Source organism: Hypanus sabinus, chromosome 25 (assembly GCF_030144855.1).
Source record: "Hypanus sabinus isolate sHypSab1 chromosome 25, sHypSab1.hap1, whole genome shotgun sequence".
Taxonomy (NCBI): Eukaryota; Metazoa; Chordata; class Chondrichthyes; order Myliobatiformes; family Dasyatidae; genus Hypanus; species Hypanus sabinus.
Genome location: NC_082730.1, coordinates 9,838,449 through 9,853,505, shown reverse-complemented (window position 1 = coordinate 9,853,505; position 15,057 = coordinate 9,838,449). Strand labels below are relative to the sequence as shown.

Genomic DNA, 15,057 nt, shown 5'->3' with positions numbered 1-15,057 from the left:
AGTGGATAACTGACATCTTCTGTGCCCAGTCACGTCCTTCGATCTCCACAGAGCGTTGCAAAACTGCCTTCCTGGCCATTGGATTCACTGCCGATCTCAGCTGCCCAATCCGATGAGCATGTCCCTATCTCACCAGAGTACAAGGCCCACTGGCTGTAACCCATCTCTGCTGGTCCCCTGATAATAAAACTGATTCTGAACTGGACTGCATTTGGACAGCCAGAAACTAGAGTCTAATCACATGAGTTGAATCAAATCAATATGGCGGGAGTAAAAAAAAAGTGCAATGGATGAAACTCCCTAGTGTCTGGAAACCCTTTTCTGGTTTAATACTGTCTCCAAGGAATGTCCCCTCTGCCATCTGACTCAAGACCCAAAAATGGCTCAGCTTTACTATTCAAGGAAAATAAATGTTGGATCTCAGAATCAGGTTTATTATCACTGACATATTTTTATGAAATCTTGGACTGTTCAGAAATCTGACGGTGAAGGGGAAGAAGCTGTTCCTAAACCATTGAGTGTGGGTCTTCAGGCCTCTGTACCCCCTCCCTGATGGCAGCAATGAGAAGACAGCATGTCCTGGATGGTGAGGGTCCTTCGAGATGGATGTATCACTGAGGATATCTACAAAGGGACATTGTTTTTAAGTTGTCCTCAAAGCCTGGGAGGCTAGTACCCTGTGATGGAACAGGCTGAGCACAAACAATGTATAAATAATAGGATGTGGGCGTTTCTGGCAAAAGAAGAAAGAGACCTACATGCCATAATCCAAAAAGCAAGGTGGCTCTAGAATTATTCTGGCCAATATCTTAAAGAATTCTTTCATTCTCGTTGCAGGACCCCGCTGTGAGAACTTAGCTCAGGGACTCCTACACACCGGCAGCATCTTTCACAGGTCTTCCAGGAGCACAGGCACCGTGACATTTAGCATTTTCGAAGAGATGCACTTACAGAGTCAAGATCCTGGGAAGCACTTTGTGACTGTAAGTAATTCTTTGTCCGCCCAGTCTTTCGAGTTCTTTTGTTAACTGTGGAAGAAGGGCTGATATACAAGTGATTGTCACTGAATGTTAGCCATGGATAACTTTACTCAGCTCAACTTTGAACTGATTCTACAACCTACACATTCACTTTCAAGGACACTACTACTCCTAATCTCAATTGATTTGTCAGTCTTTATGTACAGTTTCTCATAAATTATATTGTATCCTTTATTTTTCTGTTAATGCCTACAAGAATCTCAAGGTAGTATATGGTTGCATATACGCACTTTCATGATAAACTTACTTTGAAATTAACTGGTCCATCCCTTCAGCAGGAGAGCCACGCCTCGGGAAGGAGCAACAGGTCACAACATTTCCACATCTCCACTCTCATTCCTTCTGGAAGCCTGATCTTGAACATGCAATGCACTGACTTTGTTTGATTAGGGATATTATGAACAATATACAGTAATCCTATGGACAGCAGGGTAGCGCAGTGAATAACACAACAGTCTACAGCGCCAGCGGTAATACTGGAGCTCATTTCCTGCTCCTGCCTGCAAGGAATTTCTATGTTCTCCCTGTGACCATGTGGATTTCCTCCGGGTGCTCTGGCTTCTTCTCAAGCTCCAACGACATAACTTACTAGGGTTAGTAAACTGTGGGCAGGCTATGTTGACAACAGAAGTATGGCAACAATTATGGGCTGCCCCTAGTACCATCCTCGGACGATGTTGGTCATTAACACAAACGATGCATTTCACTCTATGTTGTGACGTACATGTGACAAACAAAGGTAGTCTTTAATTTTTATTAAAGCACCGAGTACCCTCTGCTTCCAGATCAAGGGTGATCCAACTCAATGGACCAATCTTTATTCATGCATGCAGTTTTCGAAACTGGAGGCCTCAGTGCACAGTTAACCTATAATCTTGCATCACCTGCTGCATCTCTGCCAAACCCTTGCCTGAAGGAATGCTTCCCTTGTTCACTCCTAAAAGGCTGTGACACTGCTGCAAGCAAGGTTTTCAGTTCATCTATGCACGTATGAACTGATACCTATGACAATAAACTCAACTTTGATTATTACAGTTGCAGTGTTTTTCAAACTGCCAAGTCTTCTGACTTCAGATTCAATAGGGCAGAATATCCACAAAAAGACAGGAATAAAATAAGCAATGAAGGCGCAGCGGCGACCCGCACAATGCAAGTACCATTAACACTGGTGCAGGTCACAATGGTGGTATGAGAAAAAGAGCATGGTCTTTTCTCACTCCTACCACTGGGCAGGAGGGACCAGTGTTGCACACCATGAAGTTGAGGAATGGTTATACCCTACAACCATCAGGGGCCTGAACCAGTGTGAATATCTTCTCTCACCTTAACACTGAACTAATTCCATATCCTACAGGTTCACTTTCAAGGCCTCGGCAACTCATCTTCTCAATACGCAGGCTCCTGGACAGGATGGAGATATGTGTCTACCAAAGGAGGTGTAAGGCACTCCTTCCCTCTGCTAGTCTGCAGGTCACCCTTGGGCGAGGTGTAGCACCTGCTTAGCCCACCCCCAACTGATCAAGGTTAGGTGAAGCCATGGAAGCAGGTGGTGGACGGTCGTATGAGCAGCTGGTGCAGATCATAAGTCCTGGTTATGCGACCACTGACACCAGGCAGACAATCTCTGAAGAGTATTGATAATGGCTGGGGTCACCCATCTTGTAAGGACACTGCCCAGAAGAAGGCAATGGCAAACCACTTCTGTAGAAGAAATTGCCAAGAACAATCATGGACATGGATAGAGAAAAGAAAAAGAATGACAGCGTGAAGGGGGACTTCCTTACAAGCACAGATTAAAGTCAGATGGAAGACCATGATCACCACTTCATACAACACGACACATAATGACCTCTTCCCTGATGTTAATAATGAAAAGAGGGATTCCTGAATGGTGAAGATACCTCATGACAGATTATGTCTTTTCGAGGCATCACCACAGATATCTACAAAAAGGACATCTTTTTGAAGTTGCCCTCGAAGCCTAGGACAGCTCCACTAAACGCTGAACCAATTCCACAACCTGTGGACTCACTTTCAAGGATTCTACAACTCATGTTCTCAGTATTATTTATTTATTTTGGTCCAGATGTTCCATGGTTGAGTGAAGAACCAATGAAATGGCACCTTCTGTGCAACTGTTCTGTCGGCTATTTTGGTTATACTTTGGTTAATACTTTGGTGTACTTTGGTTATTTGTCAGTTTTTACGTATAGTTTTCATAAATTATAATTATTTATTTTCCTGTAAAAGCCTGGAAGAAAACGAATCTCAAGATGACAGATGGTGACATACAAGTATTTTGATAATAAATTTACTTTGCCGTAGCGTAGTGGTTAGTGCAACCTATTGCAGCTTGGGGTATTGGATTTCAAGTCCAATGCTGTCTAGAAGGAATCTGTACATTCTTCCCGTGTGCATGCGTGTTTCCTCCGGGTGCTCCGGTTTCCTCCCAGTCCAAAGGCATATCGTTTACTTGGTTAATTGGTCATTGTAAATTGCCCTGTGATTGGGCTTGGATTAAGTAAGTGGATTGCTGGGTGGCAAGGCTTGGTGGGGCAGAAGGGCCCGTCCCGCGCTGTATCCCGAAATAAAACAAAGTCTCTGACATTGCAAAGCCAAACCAGAATTCTAAGCAGGATAAATCCCAACTGTTTATCATTGTAACAAACAAGGAAGGACAAATAATTAACACAATAATTCATTATTGATAAACTTACTGGAGTTTTGTTTCTGCGCTTTTTTTTGACACTGAATACAAGAGTGAGCTATCAAAAGGTTACAGAGATTCATATAAACCACTCATCACTGGGCCTAAATGTGGCCATCACTGTAAATGGGCCATTGTTGAAAGCCAGTTTATTCTGTTCTTAAAGAGACATACCAACGCAAACCGACACTTTTGCAATGACATATTAATAAACATACTTTCAAATTATTTATGTAAAGCTTATTAAATAATTAAGCCATGTTTTGTTAAACAGTGCAAGAGAAGAAAGCCAGACCACTGTGTCGACATTTTATACCAAATTAGGGCACATTTTGCATCGCGAATAAATATTTTAAACAGCCATTTCCCAAAACCCAAGTATAAGCTGCAAACAAAAGAAAATAATGGCATCTTTTATCTTTGCCTAATGGTGCTGTTCATTAAAGAGTTTTGACACCTCTATTCTAATGGCCAGACTAGCCTGAAAATGCCCAATCTCATCTGATGTCAGCAGCTTCGTAGTTGGATGGGAGACTGCCTGGAAATCCCAGGTGCCAGTGTCAGCCATATCACCTTTGTGTCTGAGCCAGAAGAACGTGGGTTAAATACCTCGCTTCAGATGTTTGAGCCCAGAATTTAATATTCTGAAACTATGATTCAGGCCCTCTTACCCTTACAGCTCCACAGCCACTGCAGAACCACCACAAACATTCAGATCATTTTTGCCAAACCTCCACTATCAATTCAAGAGCCACCTCTCCACATCAGGTTCTCGCCCCCTCATCTCTCTCCACCTTCCCCCCCCCCAACCATACCAGCCAAAATACACAAGCATTCCATAAGACACACGACCAAAATGAGGCCAGTTGCAGCACGGCTTCAATGCGTATTACCTCTTACAAAGTGAAATTAAGCGACGCAGGGGACAACAGGGTTTCACTTCCGGATGAGCTCGATGCCTTCGTTTTGACTATCAAAACATGGAGAAACCAACACAAACTGCAAAAAAGTTCCCAATGATCCTGTGATTTCAGTCCCTGAGGCCAATGTGCGAGAATTCTTCAGGAGGGCAACCCCCCCCCCCCCCCCCGAAAAGTTGGGGCACCTGGGCAAGTATTAAAGACGTGCTGATCAACTGGCTGGAGTGTTCAAAGATTTTACCTTCTCACTTTGGCAATCTGAGGTACCCATCTGCTTCAAGTAGGCTTCAATTATACTGGAACCCAAAAAGAACATGGAAACCGGTCTCAAAAATGATCGTCCATTAGCACTTACATCCACAGGATGAAGTGTTTCAAGAGGTTGGTGATAAACTCATCAATTCCTGCCCGAGGAGCAACTGGGTTCTTCTCCAATTTGCCTACCGACAGAACAATTGCACAGAAGGTGCCATTTCATTGGTTCTTCACTCAACCATGGAACATCTGGACAGTGAAGATGCAGTCATCAAGATGCTCTATATCGACTACAGCTTGACATTCAACACCAGTAACACTATGGGCTCTTATCTTGTTAAGCAGCCTTATGCGCAGCACCTTGTCAAAGGCCTTCTGAAAATCCAAGTACAAAACATCCACCTTTGTCTATCCTGCTTGTATTTTCCTCAGAAAAATTCCAACAGATTTATCAGGCAAGATTTTACTTTTAAAAAAGCCATGCCGGCTTTGGCCTATTTTATCGTATATCTCCAAGTAACAATCACCTCCTATATCTTCTCAGCCACTGAGGAAGCTAACTGGCCTGTGATATCCTTTCTTCTACCTCTCTCCCTTCTTAAAGAATGGGCTGACATTTGCAATTTTCCAGTCCTCTGGAACCATGCCAGAATCTAGTGGTTCTTGAACAATCATTACTAATGCCTCCACAATTTCTTCAATTACCTCTTTTAGAACCCTGGGGCATAATCCATCTGGTCCAGGTGACTTATTCACCTTCAGACCTTTCAGTTTCCCCAAGCACATTCTTCCTCGTAGTAGCAAGTGCACTCACCCACAATCATTCCACGGTCAAAGTCACTTTGATCACATTTCTTCCCCGTTCTGATGTTTGGGTCTGAACAACTGAGCCTCCTGACCATGCCTGCATGCTTTTATGCTGCCATATGATTGGCTGATTAGATAGTTGCGTTAACAAGGTGTACAGGTGTATCTAATAAAGTGGCCACTAAGTGTATACATATATTCACACATACATATATGTATTTATGTGTGTACATATACACAAACATACATTATATGATATAGAGCTAAAGAGCTCATCTTAGCTTGTGCGCATGCCACAATTTTTTCTATTTTAGGTCAGATCTCCTCACTGAATGAATCAGCCCTACTAATGGGATGACAAGACTGGTAAAGGCACATGATAGCTCAGGCAAACCAGCACAGATCACTATGTACAGGCGAGTCACTTCAGCCACACATCAGCCTTGTACTGCAGCGTGAGAGCATTGTGTCATGCATGCAGACTGGGAACAGTCCCGCTGTAATGTTTGAACATCCACTTCCAAAGCACTGACCTAGAGACAAGCTTCAATCATCCCGTGGCAGCTGGGGAATTTAAATTTAATAAATTAAATGTAATTTAAAAAGCTCCTCTCAGTAATTGTAACTACCAGATTTTCACGAAAAAAAACCAACCCTGTTCACTAATATCCTCCAAGAAGGAAATCTGCTTCACCAACCCACAAGACTGAAATACATTAGAGCAGAATTGGGCCATCCGGCCTATTGAGTCTACTCTCCCATTAGATCATGGCTGATTTACTATCCCTTTCAAACACATTCCCTTGCCTTCTCCCATCCTTACGAAACCAGGATTCTATCAACCTCCACTTTAAAGAAACGAATTCCACAGATTCACCACCCTCTGGCTAAGAAATGCCTCATCTCTGTTCTAACGGGACGCCCCTCTATTCCGAGGCTGTGCCCACTGGTCCAAGACTCCCCCACTATAGGCGACATTCTCTCCATGTCCACTCTACTGAAGCCTTTCAATATTTGGTAGGTTTCAATGAGGTTTTTATGTCACTCCAGACCCACAGGTGCTGAAGAGACTACTCGAGATAGCTAAGAAGTATTGGCGATGGCCATATCCTTGAACAATCCAAAAGCAGGGAGAAGAACACTCACACTAATGCTGAACCTCAGGGAGTCAGCACACATCCCCCAGACAGGGGAAAGGTGGCTGGATCCCAACCCGGACAAAACTACATACCTAAGGAAGCAGGTTAATGTAGGCCTAACCAACAAAGCTCAAGTCTAACAGAGGATCACCTTCACCAAGGATGCTGAAGGCATGCAACAGAGAAGTGGAGGAGAAAAACCATAAAAATGGCTCCAAAGGAGAATATAAACATGAAAAAATCTGCAGATCCTGGGAATCCAAAGCAACACATACTAAATGCTGGAGGAACACAGCAGGCCATATAGTACTTATGGAGAAGAAAGAACAGTCGATATTGAGCCTAGACCCTTCATCGTCAAGACTGGAAAAAGAGAAAGGTGGTAGGTGATAGGTGAAACTGGGAGGGTGGGGAGGGGTGAGGTAAAGAGCTGGGAAGTCGGTTGTTGAAAGAGGTAAGGGGCTGGAGAAGGGGAAAGCTGATGGGAGAGGACAGAAGACTGTGGATGAAAGGAAAGGGGGAGGAGTACCAGAATGAGGTGATGGACAGATGAGGAGACAAGGTGAGAGGGGGAAAAACAGGAATGGGGAACGGTGAAAGAGAAAGGGGGAAAAAATTACCAAAAGTTTGAAAATCGGTGTTCGTGCCATCAGGTTGGAGGCTACCCAGACAGAATACAAGGTGTTTGCCTATGTGTTGCTTTAAAAGAGAATAATTGTTTCCTTGCTAAATTGAGCTCTGTTTTTAGATCTACTAAGATAAGCAAGTTGCTTTTGATTGTCCATTCACGTAACATATGCAAAGAAGCAATTATAATAATTTAGTGCTTTGATCATTAACTGGTTATTTTGAATACTTCTGGTCATTATGAATATAAATGACACTGGATTCATTCTGTTCCAATGAAACTAAAATTTCCTCTATGATCTCAAATTTGGCAGAGGCATCCACGGCAGTCCCCCAGGTGGTAGCTGTTATATTAAAGCTCTTAAAAAGTTTAACTTTAAAATCTCCATTCTCCCATTTCCAAAAGCCAAAGGTCATGCCTCGTTATTTTAAAAATCAACTAATTAAAGCACTTTTTACTTGGCAGTACAGCGCAGAGAAGACCCATACCGTCCTTTGAGCCTCGCCACCCAGCAACCCTTAATTTAACCCTAGCCTAACCATGGGGCAAGTTACAATGATCAGTTAAACTACTGAGCAATGGGTCTTTGGACTGTGGGAGGAAACCGATGCTGCAACGGGGAGAACGTGTAAACGCCTTAACGACAGCAGTATTGATAGTGAATGATCAGCCATGATCTCAGAATGGCAGTGCAGACTCGAGGGGCCGAATGGTCTACTTCTGCACCTATTGTCTATTGACAGCGGTGGGAATTGAACCTGGGCTACCATGCCTCTCCCCCACTCCCCCAGAGGAAACCCATGAAGTCCCATGAAAAATGCACAAACTCCTCATAGATGGAGCCAGAACTCAACTTCGAACACTGGAGTTCCCAAGCTGTAATAGCACTGGGCTACTGTGATGCCCACTATTGATTGATTAGGCTATGCTGGCAGATCATGTCAGGAAATATTGCCCAAAAAAAATACATTGTCCAATTACTGATTCCAAACTGATCCATAAGTGAAACAAAGAATTTCCAGATAGATTTTAATGTACTCTAAAGTTTAGCTGGATCACAAATTATAACAATTTAATACCCATGAAGGTGTAACGCTGATACAGAAGCCAGCCAATGCTATGTTTGGAACTTGGAACCTCGTGCCATTTTGACTTGTTCTCAACTCACAAAATTTAAACCTATCAGTTAAAATTGGTCAGTGTTTTACGAATGTGAAAATTGCAGCTGGAATGCCACTGTTTATCACACTAGCTTTTAAATGGCTGATATAGTGCATTTCTAATTATGCCTACATTTAAAATTAAATTTACCATATTTGGATACAAGTCAATTATATGAACACCATCTCTGCTCAGTTTCACAGAACACATCCTGACATTAACATATGTCACAGGAGCAGAAACTGGCCATTCAGCCCATCGAGTCTGCTCAGTCATTCCATTGTGGCTGATTTTTAAAAATTGAGATACAGAGCAGTATTAGCCCATCTGGCCCTTGGAGCAATCCCTCATTTAACCCTAGCCTAATCCTGGGACAATTTACAATGACCAATTAACTTACCAGCCAGTACGTCTCTGGATTGCGGGAGGAAACTGGGACACCCGAATGAAACTGGGAGAACGTACAAACTTCTCACAGGCAGCGGCGGGAATTGAACCCGGCTGGCTTATCCCTCTCAACCCCATTCTCCTGCCTTAGCCTTTACATAGCCTTCGACGCCCTTACTAATCAGGAACCTATCAACTCCCACTTTAAATATACCCAATGACTTGGCCTTCACAGCCGTCTGTGACCATGAATTCCAGAGATTCACTGCCCTCTGGCTAAAGAAATTCCTCCGCAGCTCTGTTCTAAAGGGAACATACATGAGATGAAGTGGGCAACATAACACTATTCAGTGGTCCATCCAGCCAAAATAACTTCAATTCAGCTCCGCATTTTACATTGGAATAGGTTATACAAAGAAACACTACAATGAAATTATGGATCTAATTGCAAACAATTGTAAATTATTTGTGATTGTAAAAATTCATTAACATGCCCTATTCAGCAATTTAAGAATTGGCCTCTTTGCAGATTTATCCTGGGGGACACAAGATGGGGGTAATCTTCCAACATCAGACGGCCAGAGGTGGAGGTTACCCGTCCATGTTGCCAATACAGCAAGCACATTTCAGCATTTAATACCGATTGTAGGGACACCTCTGCAGACACCGTCAGTTTCCTTCATCCTGGTCACGTACAAGGGGTAGTATCGACTCTACAGTGGTCACGTTTCCAGCATGGCAATGAGCAACAGGGAAAAAATGCTTCCTAAACTCAAAAGGGTGCAGAGAATTTACAGCCACATCACGGGGTTAAAGAGCCCCCCAAAAAATCAGTGTTTAGAGATCCTCCGACGGTCCTGCCCACAGTGAAGGATGCTGAAGATTACAGGGCTTTCTGAGTGCGGTGACACCTCAGGAATGCTCAAACAAGCCTCCTGCACAGAGATCAAGGAAAATCTCTGATAACTGGAATGGTTTTGGGGGATTTCACCCCTTTTTTCCCTGAACTTGAGGGTATGGTGGCGGGATAGAACCGGGGCTGTTGCAGCGTGAGGTTGGAAGGTAAGTGAAAACCCATCTTCCAGTTTATTAATCCCAATTATTTCCTCTGTCGCCCTCTCTCCATTTCGGAAAAAAAGCTTTCTATTTATTCGGGAATGCCGGCGTTGAACGATTTCCTTGTTTGGATGCGGGGGGGGGGGGGTGATCGGAAAAGTTAGGGAGGATGGAAACTCGCTCATTATCAGCTCTGGCGAACAATTTGAAAACGCATCTTTGCAATGTAGAACCCAACCCCCCCCCCCTTCCCACGTCCCTCCCCATCACTCAATATACCTGCACTGTAATACACTACGGTTTGGGTGTAGATACACCTACAATATGTTTAATCCTTCCCAAACACAGAGATTAAGTGTGCAAACCGACCACGACATCCTGCAATGCACAGTGTCCTGAAAGAAAAGTCAAGGACACTCGATAGGAAAAAAAAACCCTACACGTTCCTGTCGAGAGGTGTGCATCTTAATGGAGCCGCTATAAACAGAGATGCAAGCGATCAGGATAATAAACAGCAGTCATTAAGAACAATCCAGAAGAAGAGAAAAAAATAATTTACTGAACAAAGCACGCTCCTCATTAAGGAGAGAGGGGGGAAAAACGATCTACGCTGAACATTTTTTCCATTCAGATGACGAGACTTTTGCAACACAGTTAACCAAATGTTGCTCTTACAAATAAAAGACGCAGCTGCTGAAAATATTTTCCTCCCGAAACACGCACACACACAGAAAATTCAGTTTCTCTTCAGAAATTAATTGCAGTCAGTTCCCATTTTTCGAGGAAAATCAGGGAAGTCGACGCTCTGGATGCCAGCCCACCTTCGAAAAGGGCATTGCAACCAAGGGGAGGGGGGTATTTCCCCCAACTGCGACAAGGGGAGAATCAAACAAACCAGCAGTAACCCTGACAAACCCCACCCGGTCAAAGCCAAGCCAGTTACCTACTTCACATGTCAATGCAGCAAAACACAAGTTGCAAACTTACCCCCCAAACGATCCGGGTCGCCTCTTCTTCTCTTTCTCCCCCGACCACTTCTTTTTAAAATTTATTTTTTCCTTCGCTGACAACTTCTGGCTCCTCTGCCACGGATATTTTGTATTATAATGACTGCCTCTTCACTCGCATGCCTTGAGATTCCTTGCAACAGAGAGGGGGGGGGGGGTTGTAAAGCACTCAAGATTGCTTTTTTAAAAAAAAATCCCCAACCAAATGGAGAAAAAAAACCTCCCCAATATTTTTTCAGGCAATAAAAAAATATGGTATAATGCTGGGAGGCAGCTTGCTTGGAGAAATCCGGAATTAAAGCAGGGTTGCAGAGAGCCCGCGGTCTGTCAGATTAGTCCGAGGAAGGTGAGGCGGAGGAGAGGTGGTGGGGGTGTGTGGATGGTTCGAGCCCCACCAGGGTCAGGGGAGTAGCGGATAGATGGTTCGAGTCCCGGCTCCTTCCCCACCAGGGTTAAGGGGGGGGGGTGGCAGAAGGATGGTTCGAGTCCCGGCTCCTTCCCCACCAGGGCTTGGGGGGGGCGGGGGGTTTTGGTGGTGGGACGGGAGGGGGTGGGGAGGGTGTCTGAGCGAGTGTCCAGCGGGTGTCCGAAGGCTCCCGGTCAGCCCCGCGTCCCCTCGCTCCGCCGCCCGACCGACCGACCGACCGCCGCAAGTCAGCGCAGCCGGAGCCCTGCGCGTGCAACCAACCCTGCTACCCCGCCCCCTTCCCTCCCCATTGGCCAACTTTACCTCCGCTATCCCTCCCCTCCGACGTCTTCCCCGCACCGGCTTCCCCTTCCCAGTTGCAAAGCTCCGGCTATTTGCACGCTCCCGGCCTTTGGTGACAGTATTTTACCTCTTCCACCTCCACCCCCCCCCAACAACTCCAAAGGTGGGAGAGCGGGTGGAGCGGTGGATTGACGTGCGGACTGGCGAATGAGCACTCAACACAGTGGGCCTCTTGGCGCAAGCAGCCAATAGGATCAGCCTGTCCGCCGGGGCCGGCATCAAGTTGGGTTGAAGCAGAAAAGAGGATTAGTTCAAGCGCAGGGCGGACTGAGCATGCGCTCTGCGTGAGGGTGGCTGGAACTTGTAGTTTACTACCGTTGTCCTCATGCGTAACTGGATAGCGCAGAGCTGCACCGCGAACTACAGTCTCCGGCATGCCTTGCGATACCAAGACAAGTTAAAATCTTGGGACTCGTGTTAGAGAAGTTTAACCTTGTCAAATCCAGACACTTGGGTCGAAGGCTTGTGCTGGAGAGTGGAAAGGGGCTGCTGATTTCATTTTATATTCAGTAATTAAATTATTAATCTTAAATTCCTATCCTTCAATGGGAAAATGTTTAATTTAAAGTCGTTGCCCTGGAAGGTTGTCTATTCCTCTCTCCATAGAAGCTGCCTGTCCTGCTGAGTATCCCCAGCATTAAATTGGAGTAAGATATTTTGCAAGTGCAGAAACATATAAGTAAAATAAATACTAAAATAAATAAATTAAAACTAAAAGCTTTTAAGATGCACAATAGCTGAAATAATACCAGGTGTCCGCAGCATTCACATTGAGTTTGCCGTGCACGGAGGTGTAAGCACAATAAAAGATCAACTTGCAGCAGCATCACAAGCACACAGATTCCAATGGCACACTGAGCATGAATTATACATAAACAGTAGATAAATTATACAAGGGAGTGAAGAACAAGACTGAACAAAGCACCATCTATTATTTATTTATTTATTTAGCAATACAGTGCAGTACAGACCCCCTCAGTCCACGCCACCCCAAAAACCACCGACAAACCCGATTAACCCTAATCTAATCACGGGACAATTTACAGTGACCAATGAACCAACCCGGTACGTCTCTGGACTGTGGGAGGAAACCAGAGGACCCAGGGAAAGCCCAGGCATTCCAAGGGGAGGACGTACAGACTCCTTACAAGAACAGTGCTGGGATTTTAACTCTGAACTCCAAAACACTATGAGCTGTAATAGCGTGGCGTTAACCATTACACTGCTGTAACGGCTGTGCTGCAAATGCAGAATTCAAGTCAGGTCTGTGGTAGTGCAAATGGTGGACCGCAGTGTTCCATTGCTGGAATAGGATTGCTGCTGTGTAGGTGGCGAAGGAAGCTGTTCCTGAAACTAGAAGTGTGGAAAAAGCCATTCTGATCCTCTTTCCATGGAAGTTGCATGAGGGGATTCAACATTCCCAGCTTTTGTTCCAGTCCCGGTAAATCCAGTATAGGATTCCTTTATAAATGTCCCAGCAATGCTGAAATTGCTTTAAAAATACTTTGCAGCTGTTTATATGTGGGGAGCTGGGGGTGCTTTGGGGCTCTAACATTTAACTGTCATTCATTCTTTGAGGCACTCATCGGTTTTCGTGGATGTTTGCAAAGAAAACGAATTTCGGGATGCATATTGTATACATTTCTCTGACATTAAATGTACCAATTGAAATTGTTTCTCAGTAGAGATGCCAGACAAAGGGTCTCAGTCTGAAACATCAACTGTTTATTCCCCTATGTAGATGCTGCCTGACCTGCTGAGTTCCTCCCCGGTTTCATGTGTGTTGCTCTGGGTTTCCTGCATCAGCAGAATCTCATGTACTTATCAATGCTTGGGCAGTGCAGTACGGAAGCAAGAAGGCGATGTTAAATGCGTTTAGAATATTGGCTGCAACACATTTAGAATGAGGCGTCTAGCTCTGCTTTCCTTGGGATGAGACAATGGGAAAGATATAGAAGAATTTGTCACCATTATACTGGAAGGAAGATGTGTCTCTGAGTTATTGGACTCTGGGACTGTGGAAAGAAAGAAGTGTATAAGGAAAAGCAACAGGAGCCTGCCATTTGGTCACTTAAGCAAATTGAAGAATGGTGTTGGGGGGGTCTTATTAAAACCTATTGAATATTGAAAGTGCAGAAGATCCCACCCACCCTACCACCCATGGATGGTTTGTCCCACTCCCATCAGGGAGGAGGCTACGTAACATCCACGCCAGGACCACCAGACTTAGAAACAGTTACTTTTCCCAAGCAGTAAGCTGATCAACACCTCTACCCACTAACTCACCCCCCTCCACACCCCCAACCATCATCTCCTGGAAGTCATGTTATGTACAGACACTACTCTACCTAGTGTCACCTTACAGACATACAATCAACCAACGTATATAAACTATCTTATTATTTATATTTATCGTGTTTCTTTGTTATGGTGGTCTTTAACATGTTGTGTTTTTTTTTACTGCATCAGACCCAGAGTAGCAATAATTTTGTTCTCCTTTATGGCTGTATACTGGAAATGAATCGTGAATCCTGCATCTAGAGGGGATGTGGAGAAGATGCTTCCATTAGTGAGTCAAAGACCGAAGAGCACAGCTTTAGGAATTCAGGAGCATCCCTTTAGAACAGAAATGAGGAGGAATTTCTTTAGCTGGATGCTGGTGAATCTGTGGAAATCTTTGCCACAGATGGATGTGGAAGCCAAGCCATTGGATATGCTTTGTAGGTTCATGGTTAGTAAGGGTGTCAAAGGTTTTGGGGAGAAGGAAGAAGAATAAGGTTGAGAGGGATAATAAATCAGGCATGGTGGATTGGCAGAACAGACTCGATGGGAAGAATGGACTAAATCCACTCCTACAGTGCATCTTGTGATGCTGCTCCATTTGTGGCAGGTCTTTTTCCTGGGCTCCATTTCCGGGCACTTCCACCTCGCATCCCCTTTTGAATGAACTGAGTGACCGAGTCTCCACAGCCGTCCCACCATCCAAAGGGTGGCTTGGTAGCAACGTGGTTAGCGCATCGCCTCACAGCCCCAGCAGTAAGATCAGGGTTCGACGCCCGCCGCTGACCGTAAGGAGTTTGTACTCTCTCCACGTGAACGTGCAGGCTCCCTCCGGGTGCTTCGGTCCCACAGTCCAGAAGACGAAGGGGGCAAGGTTAATAAGTTGTGGGCATGCTATGTT

General features: G+C 44.7%; 1 protein-coding gene across 5 annotated transcripts in view; it reads right to left on the bottom strand.

Annotated features, from left to right (window-relative positions):
* The window catches only part of LOC132380994 (plasma membrane calcium-transporting ATPase 1-like), a 344,539-nt gene that overhangs the window by 313,456 nt on the left and 16,026 nt on the right, over positions 1–15,057 (bottom strand). For 2 of the 5 annotated variants that reach the window (XM_059950036.1, XM_059950045.1), the window contains one exon: positions 11,088–11,240. The exons of 2 other annotated variants lie outside the window; for them this stretch is intronic. The gene's annotated coding sequence lies outside the window, so the exon portion shown is untranslated. Of the gene's footprint in view, positions 1–11,087; positions 11,241–11,837; positions 11,897–15,057 lie in introns of those variants that run through there. One more of the 5 variants, XM_059950037.1, reaches the window with a different exon arrangement.